General features: G+C 40.8%; 1 protein-coding gene across 9 annotated transcripts in view; it reads left to right on the top strand.

The window, feature by feature from the left end:
- Nucleotides 1-14,756, top strand: part of EPHA5 (EPH receptor A5) — a 195,331-nt gene that overhangs the window by 71,819 nt on the left and 108,756 nt on the right. The window lies entirely within an intron of this gene.

Below are 14,756 nucleotides of genomic sequence, written 5' to 3'. Positions count from 1 at the left end.
TGCTAACTTGATTAGGAACCTGTTTGATATGAATTGATGTCAGGTTATTTAAAGTCCCCCATTATTATTGTGGTGTACTTTCTACATATCTTGGCTAATGTTTAGATAAGGGTTCTTCTGTTTTCACTGCTTGGTTGGGTGTTCTAGTATACACCTATGGCAATGTCAACATGTGATAAATAGATAGATAGATAGATAGATAGATAGATAGATAGATAGATAGATAGATAGATAGATAGATATGATGGATGGAGATTGTAATCATCTGAGTCTTTTTTGACTGACCCTGTATTTGCTTCCTACATCTTTTGTATTTGAATTTCCTTTCTTTATCATGTGGTTCATTGTCTTGAGATTTATTTATTTATTTATTTGATTTGCCAATTGTTTACAAGATAATAAGTATAAGTGTATACATAGTTATGAATACATGAAATGGGTACATATAAGAAAAATAAAAGAATAAGAGAAACAATAGGACAGGGACGGTAGGCACGTTGGTGCGCTTATGCACGCCCCTACAGACCTCTTAGGAAAGGGGTGAGGTCAATAGTAGACAGTCTAAGGTTAACGTTTTTGGGGTTTGGGAAGAAACTACAGAGTCGGGTAGAGTATTCCAGACATTGACCACTCTATTGCTGAAGTCGTATTTCCTGCAATCAAGTTTGGTGCGGTTTACTTTGAGTTTGTATCTATTGTGTGCTCTTGTGTTGTTATGGTTGAAGCTGAAGTATTCACTGACAGGTAGGACATTGCAATGTATGATTTTATATATCATGCTTAAGTCAGACCGAAGACGGCGTATATTATACTTGGAATCAGCTTCTAAAAGTTTGTTCCTCTTCTCCTCCCATTTTAGTTTAAGGTCCTTCGAATAAGGTGAGCCAGTTGGTTTTCAAAGATGTTCTTCCCACTTCCCACAGAAGCCTTTCATGTAGATATTGTAGGTTATTGTATGGTAAGAGTCCAAAGCTCTTGTGTCAGCACTGTCTCCTAAGGATGCCTACTTTTGTTGGGAGAACAGAAGAAAACACCATATTTGCACGTATGATCATTACTCATGGGAGACAGAAAACTTCCCTAGATAGAGCATCCTGCTGGTTCAGTTCTGAGTCTGCTATCCTGAGTCTGCAAAATATCTTGTTTTGTTTTGTTTTTCTTCAGGAAGTCTGGTCTATTTTTTTTCTGCAATCAGTACACTTGATGATATCCCTTCTCCAGGTATCTGCATGCTTTCTTCCAAGAGGAGTTTATAAAATTGAGTGGCTCGATGTATAGTCCTTAATGGAACTACATTAAGGATGGAAGTAAGCAATAAGTTACCCCAAGATTCTGTCTTAGGCTCAGTACTCTTCAATACCTTCATAAACAGTTTAGATAAGAGAATAGAAGGGGAACTTGTTAGGTATGGAGAATAATGGAGACCAGACATCTGACCAGTGACTTCAACTCTTTAATAACAGTAAATAGAACAGAACAGAGCAAGGCTATGGGCAGCAGTAACCCTTTTATAGGGTTAGCTGCTACCTTATTACCCAATGAGATGAGCAACAAGTTCAAACTAATAACCAATAAGAATAGTCCAAATAGTGGCCAATCAGGGACTAGTTCTGGCCCAATCCAAAGTTGTTGTATAAGGACCAATCAAGTGTGCAGGTTTTCAAACCCTGATTTGCATTTAAGTTATTAACTTTTATTGATTCACAACACCCCTCCCCCTTGGGTTCCGTTTGAGGGGAGCTGTAATAAAATCCTCAAGATAGACAGGCCGTTTGGTCTGCCTGGATGATTTCCGAGGCTCCACCGGTTTTGGTCTAATGTCCGGTTCCGGTGGAGCGTTTGGATGATCTTTATTAAATTCTGTTCCGCTGCACGGTGATTCCGTGCTGCTTTCACTCTGGTTGTCTCCGCTACTCCGTGTTTCTTGGGGTTTTGCAGTTCGGTTTCCCCGTATTAAAGTTCCCTGAAAAAGTCAACTCCCTCTCTGCTTCACGTTCCGGTGTCTCGCTGGGCGTAGGGTTTCCGTTGGCCTGCTATTTGTCATATCAAAGTCAATTTCCTCGATATTTTCTCCCCTTGAGTTGGTGAACCGGGGAGTCATGGGCGCTGGGTGGTAATCTCGATCGGAGTTGGTCTATGTGGCGTTTCCACACCCTCCCATCGTCTGTTAGCAGGCGGTAAGATCTAGGCCCGGTGAGGTGGGTAACGGTTGCGGGTATCCACAACGGGTCGCCGGAAAAGTTTTTGGCAAAGATTAAATCGCCACCTTAAATTCCCGGCATTTGCTGCTGGAGCCGAAGGGCTTTTCCGGTGCGAATGCGGGTGGAGCCGGTCGAGGTGCGATCGTAGTTTCCGCCCCATAAGAAGTTCAGCGGGTGTTTTGTTGGTCACGCTGTGGGCGTGATATGCTGTAACAAGAGAATTCGATTGATTTTCTCGTCGATGTTGCGAATTCCATTTTGTGAAGGGTCTTTTTACAAATTGTACCATGCGTTCTGCACGTCCATTGGCCGCAGGGTGCTCGGGCGAGGTTAGCGCATGGTGGATGCCCCGATCAGCAAGATATTGTTCAAAGGGTAACGCAGTAAACTGGGCTGTTGTCCAAGACCAACACGTCTGGGAACCCATGTGTGGCAAATAGTCTGTTTAATTTATTGATAACTGAGTCCGTTGTTGTTGTCTTCATTCGATGGATCTCGAGCCAATTCGAATAGGTGTCGACAGTAATAAGGAAAGTGTGTCCTTTGGTAGGCCCCGCAAAGTCAATATGAATACGGGACCATGGTCCCCTCGGAGTTTCCCATTCGGTCGGGATTGCTTTAGGCGGAGCGTTGCTGGCGTCTTGGCAACGTTGACAAGTAGCGACCCAGGCCTCGATTCTTTTGTCGATTCCCGGCCACCAAGCGTAGCTGCGTGCAAGTGCTTTCATCCGCACGATACCCGGATGTCCTTCATGCAATACCGCCAAAACAGTTTGTTGCAATTTGCTAGGGATTACGACTCGATCGCCCCACAAGATACAGCCTTTCTGGGAAAACAGCTCGGTTTGGCAGCTTTTGAAAGGTGCCCATTCCGGTGCTATTTGGTCTGTCGGCCACCCCGTTCAACCCAGCGTAGGATGTGTTGCAGAACTGGGTCACGTTTTTTGTTTCAAAGGCAATGTCTCTAGCCGTCAATGGTGGCACATGTAGAGCTTCGATCTGTAGTGTTGAGATGGTGGGGGCTGGATCTACAACAGAGTCTGGAAGCGGCGTTCTGCTCAATGCATCAGCGTGGAGAATTGATTTCCCGGGCGATGTTGCAAGGTGTAGTTGTAGGCTGCCAAGAATTCAGACCAACGGGTCATTCTGGGGGACAATATATACGGGGTTGGTTTATTACCGCAATGATTCCCAGTAGCGGTTTATGATCAGTGATTATTGTAAACGCACTGACCATAAACATATTCATGAAATCTTTTAACTGCAGCCACAATAGCTAAAGCTTCTTTGTCCAGCTGACTGTAATTTCTTTCAGCTTTAGCTAAGGTTCGCGAAAAAAACGCGATGGGGGCTTCCGTTCCATTTGGTAATACGTGGGCCAGAATTGCCCCAACCCCAAAAGGTGATGGTGAGCGGCAGAGTCTCGTTGTACTGCATAAGTACAGAATCAGAAGTTAGCAATTTCTTTACTTGTTGGAAAGCATGTTGTTCCCGTTGTCCCCACACCCACGTTGCTTTTTTGTCTAATAGTCTATGCAATGGTTCAGCTACCGTTGCTTTGTGGGGTAAAAAGACATTATAGAAATTGATAAGTCCAAGGAACGCCTGTAGGTCTGCCTTGTTCCTTGGAGTGGGGGCCTTTAATTGCCCGTAATTTGTCTTGATTGGGATGGATTCCTTGGCTGTCCAGGAGATATCCCAGAAATTCTACTTTTTCGATTTACATAACTGGCATTTATCTTTTTTACTCGGAGGCCTGCATTTTGGAATCTTCGTAAAACCTCTCTGAGTCGTTTTTCTAGAGTGTCTTTGTTAGGTGCGGCGATGAGTACATCGTCAAAATATGGGACAACGCCTCTTATCCCTTGTAACAACCTTTCCATTAAACTCTGGAAGATTCCAGGGGCGACGCTTACCCCGAATTGGAGCCGGTTGCATTTAAATGCGCCCCTATGCGTTACGATCGTTTGCGCCTCGGCTGTGGTTGGATCTACAGGCAATTGTTGATACGCCTGGGCTAGTTTGGCGAAAACTTTCCCGCCACCCAGGGAATGGAGCAAGTGTTGCACTACCGGCACTGGATATGTACTTTGCTGCAGTGCGTGGTTTAAGGTGGCCCGGTAGTCTCCGCAAATTCTTAGGGACCCATCAGGCTTGATAGGCGTCACTATCGGGGTTTCCCAACGGGCGTGGTCGGTGGGTTCCAGTACGCCCTGCGCTATTAGCTTATTGAGTTGTTCGTCGATTTTAGGCTTCAAGGCGAACGGCACCCAGCGGACTTAAGGCGGATGGGTGCTATCTCAGGGTTCAAGTTAAACGAGATCGGGTCCCCTTGTACTTGCCTAGTCCGTTCGAAAGCGTCTTGGAATTCTTGCACGAGTGCTTCCTCCCAATCGCTGCTCTCGGCCCTGTGGACTCCGGCTACAGTGATTCCGAGCGGTCTGAACCATTGAAGGCCTAAAGGCTAGGCCTGTCGCGGTCCACGACAGTCAGTGGTATGCGACGGTGCGGTCCTTGAATGAGACCTGGAATCTGCGGGACCCGACAACGGGAATTCTGTTACCCTGATAGTCTTTGAGTATAACCCTTTGAGGGTTAAGGTCTTGGCATGGCGAATCGTTGGAATGAGCTGTTGTAGCGTTTTCCACGATACCATCGAGAGGGAAGATCCCGAGTCCACTTCCATCACACAAGGTTTGTTTTCGATGGCGACCTTTACTCGAATTTTCCTGGCATCAAGGGATGTAGCGTGGCCTATGGTGATTGTTTGGTGGGTCTCTTCCCGCCGGGTTTCTTCGCGCCTGGTGGAAGTGGTGGACGGTTTGTTTCTGTAGGAGTGGTTTCCCCATTGGTGGTTCAGTTTTCTCGGTGTGTGCCGAAGAATCCTGAAGATTGGCATTCGGCCTGTCGGGGTTTGGAGTTCTGTTTGCTTCTGCAAACCTTTGCGATGTGACCTCGTCTCCCGCAATTCGCGGCAGAGTGCGTCGAGGAATTTGCAGCCGGATCGTGGGTGATTGGCTCCACAGCCGGCACACGGTCGAAATGAGTGTTGTGTGGACTGGTCTCGCTCCGTTCGAAGTCGGTTGACCTCTTCCTCATCGCTGTCGGACGGGGACTCTGGGTCTTCGTGGTGAGTTGATACCGGGTGTCTCTCTGAGCGGCGAGGTATCAGTGGCGAGTTTACGTAGCGGTGCGTTGGTGCGGCGCATTCGGGCTGCCGACTTCTTGGTCGCCTCCGCTGCCGAGGCTTCTTTAAGGGCATCGGTGAGGCTGATGTCCATGATTTTGCTCTGGATCGTGCCGTCTTCTAGGCCCAGAACCAGGCGGTCCCGGAGGGCTTCTTCTAAGTCTGCGAATCCGCAGAGGCCTCCAAGGTTGTGGAGGTCCGCGATGTAATTGGCAAGGCTTTCGCCTTTCCGTTGATCCCTCTGGTAATATTCGTGTCTTCTGACTAAGGTTGGCACGGTGGGCGCGTAGTGAGCCCGTAGTAAAGGCTCGAGGATGTCCCAGTCCATCTCTTTTACCTCTGCTGGCTTGGCAAGTGACTTTGCCATTTTAAACACGGTAGGCCCGCAGTGAGTTAGAAAGATAGCTCTTTTTTTGCCGGTTGTTGCATCTTTCAAATTGTTGGTCTCCAGAAACATCTGGAACCGATCCATGTATGCCTCCCAGTCTTCGGTTTCTGGGTTGAATGGAGCGGGTGGTACGGCACCGCTGGCCATGTTGCCGTTGATGGTGCGTGTTCGACCACGTGCTCTGTTGGTTGCTCTGTAGGTTAGTCAGCTCTTCGGTCTCCGAATCCCACCCTCGTCGCCAGTGTTAGGTATGGAGAATAATGGAGACCAGACATCTGACCAGTGACTTCAACTCTTTAATAACAGTAAATAGAACAGAACAGAGCAAGGCTATGGGCAGCAGTAACCCTTTTATAGGGTTAGCTGCTACCTTATTACCCAATGAGATGAGCAACAAGTTCAAACTAATAACCAATAAGAATAGTCCAAATAGTGGCCAATCAGGGACTAGTTCTGGCCCAATCCAAAGTTGTTGTATAAGGACCAATCAAGTGTGCAGGTTTTCAAACCCTGATTTGCATTTAAGTTATTAACTTTTATTGATTCACAACAGAACTCATCAAATCTTCAGACAATACCAAGCTGACAGGAATAGCCAATATCCCAGAAGATAGGCTTAAGATCCAGAAGGATCTTGACAGACTTGAACATTGGGCCCTATCTAACAAAATGAATTTCAACATAGAAAAAAATAAGGTTTTACATTTAGGCAAGAAAAACCAAATGTACAAGTATAGAATAGGTGGAAACTCACTCAATAGCAGTAACTGTGTGTGTGGGATCTTGGAGTGCTCTTGGACAATCATTTAAATATGAACCAGCAGTATGCTGCAGCTGCCAAAAAAGCCAATACACTTCTAGTCTGCATTAACAGAGAGATAGAATCAAGATCATGTGAAGTACAGATAGTCCTTGACTTACAACAGTTCATTTAGTGACCATTCAAAATTACAATGGCATTGAAAAAAGTGACTTATGACCATTTTTCACAGTAACAACCTTTGGTTGTGTCATGTATCATGGTCATGTGTTCAAAATTCAGATGCTTGGAAACTGGTTCATACGTATGGCTCTTGCAGTGTCCCAGGGTCATGTGATCACTCTTTGCAGGGTTCTGACAAGCAAGTCAATGGAGAAGCTGGATTTGCTTAGCAACCAGGTTACTAACTTACTAAATAACCACGTTACTAATGCATTTTAATTTATTTATTTTCAGACTTTGAAACATTTACAGGTTAACTTTCATTTTTCTTCCTTTGGGAAGCCAATTAGACATCATGCATATCATGCTGTCAATGTCATCATCAAATTGTTCTTTTTATCAAAATCTATAAAATAATTCTGAATTTTTAGTTTGCATAGAATAGCACCATATTATATATTTTATGGTACACAATATTTTTACCTATTTTAACTTAATAAATTTAAGTTAATGACTAATTAGATCTTTGTAGACAGAAGCTGTACTAGGAGTATATGTCATTGCTTTCATTCTGGACACAAGTGAATTTAGTTATAGCTTTGATATATGAAGTATGATAAGGCTCCCTTCCCTGCCATCTCCATCCCAAGTTCTTTGGATATTGAAATGTAATATAAAACAGTTCTCTAGATAAGTCAATGTTTAGAGATAGCCTTGGAGTAAATATTCCTGCATTTCATGCCAAGAACCATAAAGCTTGGGTAATTCATGAACCGTCCAAGAGTAGAAATTCAATTATGAATGCACTTTCAGGCTATATATTCTTCTGATTTATATTCACTTTTAAGATTTGAGTCTCAGAAAGTATCAATGTCCAAACAAGTTCCTACAAGAATAATTTCTCTCTGTCTGCCCCCCAACCCCCGCACCTCTCTCTCTCTGTACATATTTACTGCTTTTTTGTCAGTGCTTTCAATGTATATTGCTGCTATTTTTAGAGGACATGCATGTCACCCAAAATTCATATGCCCAACATTTATTTCAAATTAGGCCATGTTTGCTAGGTCACATCATATTTGCTTAGTTTAAGCAGCAAAGGGAGTGGGTTGAATTCCATTTTAATATCCATCCTCCCCCCTTTTTTTTGTCTTATTTGTCAGTTGTCTGTCACCTTGTTCATTTTCTCTCTGCATTCCTCCTGGTGGTTGAAGTCATAGCCTTACTGTAGAGATACTAAATTGTAAGGTGACCAACTTTTTTACAATGAAAAGGAGGACACAAATAAATTGAAGAAAAAAAACAACAAAGCCACTTGTGCATGGTGCACTCTTGCACACGGTGCACTCTTGCACACGGCGCACTCTCTCAAAACAATTCTCCTGTATGGAGCGCATGCATCTCATAATCGCATCTCACCGCCTGTATCAAGCCTTGACGAATCGTCATGTCAAATACAAATACGTCACACAACACCGGATTGGATAGGTATTGATCAAATACAGAGATTTACAGAGTAGTCTTCAAATAGCAAAAAGGAGTCTTTCTGCCATTATTGAAGCAAAAATTTTATAGTCTTGAGTTCAATAAGGAAATGGGTCGATAGTTCTTAATTAGTTGCGGGTCCGCTTCCTCCTTTGGCACAAGTGTAATATATGCTTCTGACCATGATTTAGGTGTCCTCTTTTTTAACATAACTTCATTCATAACTTCCAGAAGCAAAAGGTTCAACTGCTCCTGGAATGTCTTATAAAATTCAGCTGGCAATCAGTCCAGTGCTTTTCCATTATTTTGTTTTTTAATTGCTTCCGTTAGTTCCATCATCGTTATGTTTCCTTCTAACATCATTTCAATATCTTTTGGTATCTGAGCAAATTTGCTTTCTGTAGATATTGTTTAATCCTCCCTTCCTCTATTATCTCTTGTTCATATAACTTCCGATAAAAGTCCTGTACAACTTTTTTCTTCTCTGTGTTTCCATAGCAGGCTTGCCCTTGGTCATCTATCAGTTGAGCTATTTTTTCTTGATTCTTTCTCCTTTTTCAATTTACATGCTAACCATCTGCCTGGTTTATTTGCATCTTCAAAATAGTTTTGCTTAGCATTTCTAATTTTCTGTGCTAGTTCCTCTTTTTCCATTAGTCCCATTTTGTGTTTAACTATGTCCATTTGTATTTTCACATCTTTTTTAATGGTGATTTTTGTAGTTCTTTCTCAAGTCTCTTGTAATCATCCTCTAACATTTTCAATGCTTGCCTTTTCTGTTTGTTTCTTATCTTTGTATAGTCTATTATCAAACCCCTAAGGTAAGCCTTCATTGTATCCCACAAGTTTTGTATTGATGTATCTTCTGTTCTATTCTCCTTGAAAAAGAAATCCAATTCTTTCTCCATTTTCTGTGTGAAGTCCTTTTCTTTTAATTAAGCATTATTTAAAGTCCATCTAGATCTTTCTCTTTATCCTTTCCACTTAATTGTCATTGGATATTGATCTGCCCAGGTACCAGTTTCTATCTCGATTTCCTGTATGTTAATAATCAATTCCGCTGACATCCATATCATATCTATTCTGGACCATGATGAGTGTCTATTTGAATAAAAAGTATATTGTCTATTTCTAATATTTCTTTCTCTCCAAGCGTCCTTTAGGTTTAGTTCATCTGTCATTTTAAAAAAAGATTTTGGCAAGATCTTTCTGTTTTGTTTTATTGTTTTCTGTGTTTTATAGTCCATCTTCTCATTAATTATTCCATTAAAGTGCCCCAACATACATATATTGTCGTATTCTATGTCAATTATTGTCCTGTGTAATTTTTTATAAAATCCTTCTTGATTGTCATTTGGAGCATAAATTGCAATTAAAAGTAATTTCACATTATTGTTTGTTATCTCCACCATCAAGACTGCTATCATGTCTCCCCTGGTCCTTCTCTTCACTAGACTAGCCAGACCCAGTTCCTGTAACCTTTCTTCATACATCTTAGTCTCCAGTCCCCTAATCATCCTGGTTGCTCTTCTCTATACTTTTTCTAGAGTCTCAACATCTTTTTTATAATGTGATGACTAAAACTGAATGCAGTACTCTAGGTGTGGTCTTACTAAGGCTTTATAGAGTGGTATTAGTACCTCACTTGATCTTGATTGTATCCCTCTGTTAATGAAATTTAGGATTGCATTAGCTTTTTTGGTGGCTGCTGCACACTGCTGGCTCATATTTAGCTGGTTTGTCCACTAAGACTCCAAGATCCCTCTCACAGTTACTGTTACTGGTTTCACCCAGTCTATATGTGTACTTTTGGTTTTTCTTGCCTAAGTAGAGGACTTCACTTTTCTCTACATTGAATTTCATTTTGTTAGTTATGGCCCAGTGTTCTATTCTGTCAAGATCCATCTGGATCTTGAGCCTATCTTCTTGTGTGTTAGCTATTCCTGCCAGCTTAGTATCATCTGCAAATTTGGTAAGTTCCCTTTCTATTCCCTCATCTAAGTCGTTAATGAAGATATTGAAGAGTACTGGGCCTAAGACAGAACCTTGTGGCACCCCACTGCTTACTTCCCTCTATGTAGACTTAGACCCATTAAGGACTACTTATTGAGTATGATTTGTCAGCCAGTTGCAAGTCCATCTTGTGGTGGTGCTATCTATTCCACTTTTTTCTAGCTTACTAAGAAGTAGGTTGTGGTGTACTTTGTCGAATGCCTTGCTGAAATCTAAATATATTACATCCACAGTATTTTGCTGGTCTACTAATTTAGTCACTATGTTGAAGAATGAAATAAGATTGGTTTGGCATGATCTGTTTTTAACAAACCCATGCTGACTGCTAGTTATTACTTCACTTGTTTCTAGAGGTTTAATGCCAATGGTACACGGAATGCTGTTCCCTTCCCACTGAGGTGGTCCCTATTTTTCTACTTGCATTTTTACATGCTTTCGAAGTGCTAGGTTGGCAGAAGCTGGGGCAAGTAATGGGAGCTCACTCCGTTACATGGCTTTAGGGATTCAAACCACCGAACTGCCGGCCTTTCTGATTGACAAGCTCAGAACAATGTGTTGTCTGAGCACAGTCAGTTGTAAGTAGAGATACAACATTAATCATAATAAGCATATCAATATTAATCACAAAATAGTAATACAATTAGTTTGTCCAACTTATAAAAATTTAAATACAAAAAATGTTTCTTATCTTTTTGGTCTTTTTAGATTCTAACCTGTGTACTGTTAGTTAACCCTTTGATCAGGGATGGGATTCAAAAAGGGGTGGGTGTGGCCATGGTGGGCAAGGCCTACCAGTACTTCTGGGAGTGCCATTTTTTTTTTTTTGCCATCCCAAGGGTCTGGATGCCTCCCCCGGGCCACTGGAAGGGCAAAAACAGCTTCTCCTGGCCTCTGGGGGCCCACTGGAAGCCGGAAACATGCCCATTTCTGGACTTCTGGTATTTCCAGGAGGGCTGTTTTTCACTTCCCAAGCATCCAGAGGTATCCCCCAGGCCTCTGGTAGGGTGAAAATGTCCTTCCTCAGGCTCTGGAAGCCAGAAACAAGCCCATTTCTGGACTTCAGGTACTTCTGGGAGGAGTGTTTTTTGCCTCTCCCAGGCCTCTGGGAGAGCAAAAATGGCCTTCCCCGAGCTCTGGAGGCCCTCCTGAAGCTGGAAACAGGTCCATTTCCGGACTTCCAGAAGGCCTGTTTTTCACCCTCCCAGAGTCTCTGTGCTTACTCTGCACTTACCTGCATCGCATGGAGACTCCTAGGAGGGGAGGGGCAAGGTGGGTAGTGCCAGCCGTTTGGTTGAAATACTGGTTTGGCTAACCAGATGAAACATCTGGTTCACCCAAACCAGTCTGAACTGGAAGAATCCCACCCCGCCTTTGGTAAAACAAGTCCCAAGTATTCTGTTTCTTCCTTTTCTTTTCTTTTCTTTTCTTTTCTTTTCTTTTCTTTTCTTTTCTTTTCTTTTCTTTTCAGTGTTAGTCTATCCATATCAGCACATTCTAATATTTTTTATAACACTTTCATCTGTTGTATCTCTTCATTTTTCGATTGTTGTGCAAAAACATTACTTCCTGATGTTTATACATGTAAAATTAAGTATGTTTTCTCTTTGTTATACTGTTCTGGTAATATACCCAACAAAAATATTCCTGGTTTCAAATCTGTGTGTTGCTTTATCATTTTTCTAACCAAGTATGTATTTTAGTCCAGTATTTTTTTGCCTTTGAACATATCCACCACATATGGTAATATGAACCTGGTATCTGATTACACTTCCAACATTTAGCTGATAAGTTTTCATACATCTTTGCTAATCTTGCCAGTGGTAGATGCCACCTATAAAACATTTTGTATAAATTTTCCTTATATGCCATTGACATTGTTAGTTTGCAGTTTGTATCCTACAATTTCTGCCATTTATCTAGTTCTATTGGATAGCCAAAATTTTTAACCTGTCTTATCATTGTTTCCTTCACTTGCTCTTCTTCCATTTTAATACTCAACAACTAGTTATTTATATTTTTTATTAATCTTTCATCTGTCCCGAATAGTATCTGATCTAATTCCATTGGTTCTTTATAAAAACCGTACATTCTTGCGTCTTTCTCATATCTTGATTGTATTTGCATAGCTGAGGGATTTTCATGCTTCTGTAGCAGCCTTGAAGAAAAGGTGTGAATGTTTTAAGTCATCTTGTTAAAAATACATAAGGATACTGCACATGTTGAAAGAGTGAAAAAAAGAGTCATTTTAATTATGAATAGAGAGGTATCTCGGTAACACTGAGAAAAAGTAACATTGGTAATTTTGTCAGAATGTATGCTTTTTAGTTTATTAATAATATAGTGATAGACTGAAACATGTTGCAATTAGAAGGAAGAATAACTCTGCCTTCCAGAAATAGTTAATCCAATATTTAAAAACTGTGCACATTATTGTCTCAATTTCAAGTCTGATTAAATGCACGGACATTCTAGATGAGGAATACCACTGTATCTACCAGAGGTGGTATTCAGCAGGTTCTGACCAGTTCTGGAGAACCGGTAGCGGAAATTTTGAATAGTTTGGAGAACTGGCAAATACCACTCTGGCTCGAGATTGTACAATATCCTTCCCCTGTCATTCCCACCAAGCCACATCCACAGAACTGGTAGTAAAAAAATAGAATCCTACCACTGGTATCTGCTCAACAGCTTCACTGAGGGAAGACCATCTAGCTTTGCCACTATGAAAGCCTTTCTGTGGGATGAAACTATATAGTTATCAGATGCAAGAAACCAGATTCAAACTACTCTATTGTATTTTGCATATAACACAGAAATGTTCACAGACTGCTTGTGTTCAAGGAAGCTTTAAAAACCTGGCTTTGTTTCAAAGCCTGGGTTAATGTATTGGAGGAGGGCCGTTGTAATTTTTGTTGCCTTTATGATTGTTTTTGTCAGGAATGTGTGATTTTATATTTTTAATTGTTTTTACTGTTCTTTTGGTTTTGTATTCAGCATCCGTCAAAATTGGATGACTTAACACGCATAACTAACTAAACAAAGTTTTTATTTCTGTTCTGGAAATAAAAAGTTTTCTGGGAGAATGAAACACTACTTTCTTTTCTTTTGATCTATGACCTTAATTAAATAAATGATTTTTTTTTTAAAAAAAATGCAACAGTTACTAAAATCTTGGTTTGAATATGCTCTTTGTCAAATCAGGGTTTGAATCACTTAGGCTTTTTTGTGCTGGTTCAGAACTGCAGTTTGTGTATCACCGCATTGATGTAATAATAGAAATTATCAAAGATGGTCTATGTTTGGTTATAGCCTGCTTGTGTTGATAGGTGCTGGATGAATTTTTGAGTTAAACTTCATGCATATTCCAGTTTATTATATGTAATAATTTGGAGTACAAAAAAAAATCAGTTTAGAAATTTCTGAAATATTTAGGGTCGGAGCCTTAACCCTTAGATGAAGGGGAAAATAGCTTTTCAAGGGGGAAAGGAGGATATGCAAAAGTGTGTGTAGTAAGTAAAGAAGTTGGTAGTAAATAAATATATTAAAACATAGTCTTTTCTCTCTTTCTAGACAGTGAACTTTTCCCCTGAGTCTCTAGGAGCTGAGCCATTTAATACTAAATTTGATGGCTAGATATGTCAATACCTATGTCAAAAATCTTGTCTTAAGCCAATTAACTAGAAAATGGTTAAAATGTTAAGTACAGAGGATTGAAATGCCAGAAGAGCACTTCATTTTCAAATCCATCCCAGCATTAAAGTCCCTCCTAAATACTATCTGAGCTTGGAAAATGGCCAGCTCTAGTCTTCAATAATATCTCAAATTCTGATGTTTTTTGAGACCAGAGATATGTGTTAATAAGTAGTAGGCAGAAGTATATACTGAGTAGACAAGGATTAACACAGTTACACAGACTTTGGAAAAATTAAGTATGTAAATACCCATGTGAGTATGAAAATTTTTCAGACTTTGTATCACTATCAATGGAGCAAATGTATAGTTTAATTTTGTGGCACTGAGTATTTCTTGGAGAAAAAAAATTATTCCACTTGTAAGAGTGAAAGAAAAGCTGGATCTTCAGATTAATCCCATTATACTGTGATATTTGAGGAAAGCAAGTGAACAGGTTGCTGGGAAGGCAAATATAATTTTGCAGACATGGCATTGAGGCAATTCTGTTGAAGTCTGTGTCTTCTTGGCAAGAATTAAAAACAGAAGGTATAAGTAGTTGAATTTATGTTTACCAACAAAGAAACAAAGGGAGACTATTATAGATTTATTTCAAGTTATTCATCTTGAATCAGCTAGCCATATCTTTCTGGGATTTGAATCTGGGTTATTTGCATATTAGGTAGATGTATTAGCCTTTAAGCCACGGGCTCTTCTCACTTTTGTTGTCTATACCAGGGGAAAGATTAAAGTGTAAATAATTTGTTTTCAAAAACTGGCATACATAACCTTGTAGATTTAGAACACGCTCCTGAGTTGATTTTGTACCAGTATTATTGTTCCGTAGCACCATTTCTAACAGAATTTAAGCAGAGTCTAACGGGACATTTGATA

The sequence above is a fragment of the Notechis scutatus genome, chromosome Z, assembly GCF_049901735.1.
Source record: "Notechis scutatus isolate UNSWTSFEM ecotype Mainland chromosome Z, rNotScu1.2, whole genome shotgun sequence".
NCBI classification, from domain to species: Eukaryota; Metazoa; Chordata; class Lepidosauria; order Squamata; family Elapidae; genus Notechis; species Notechis scutatus.
Note: the sequence above shows the minus strand (reverse complement) of the source record. Positions and strands in the feature narration are given on the sequence as shown.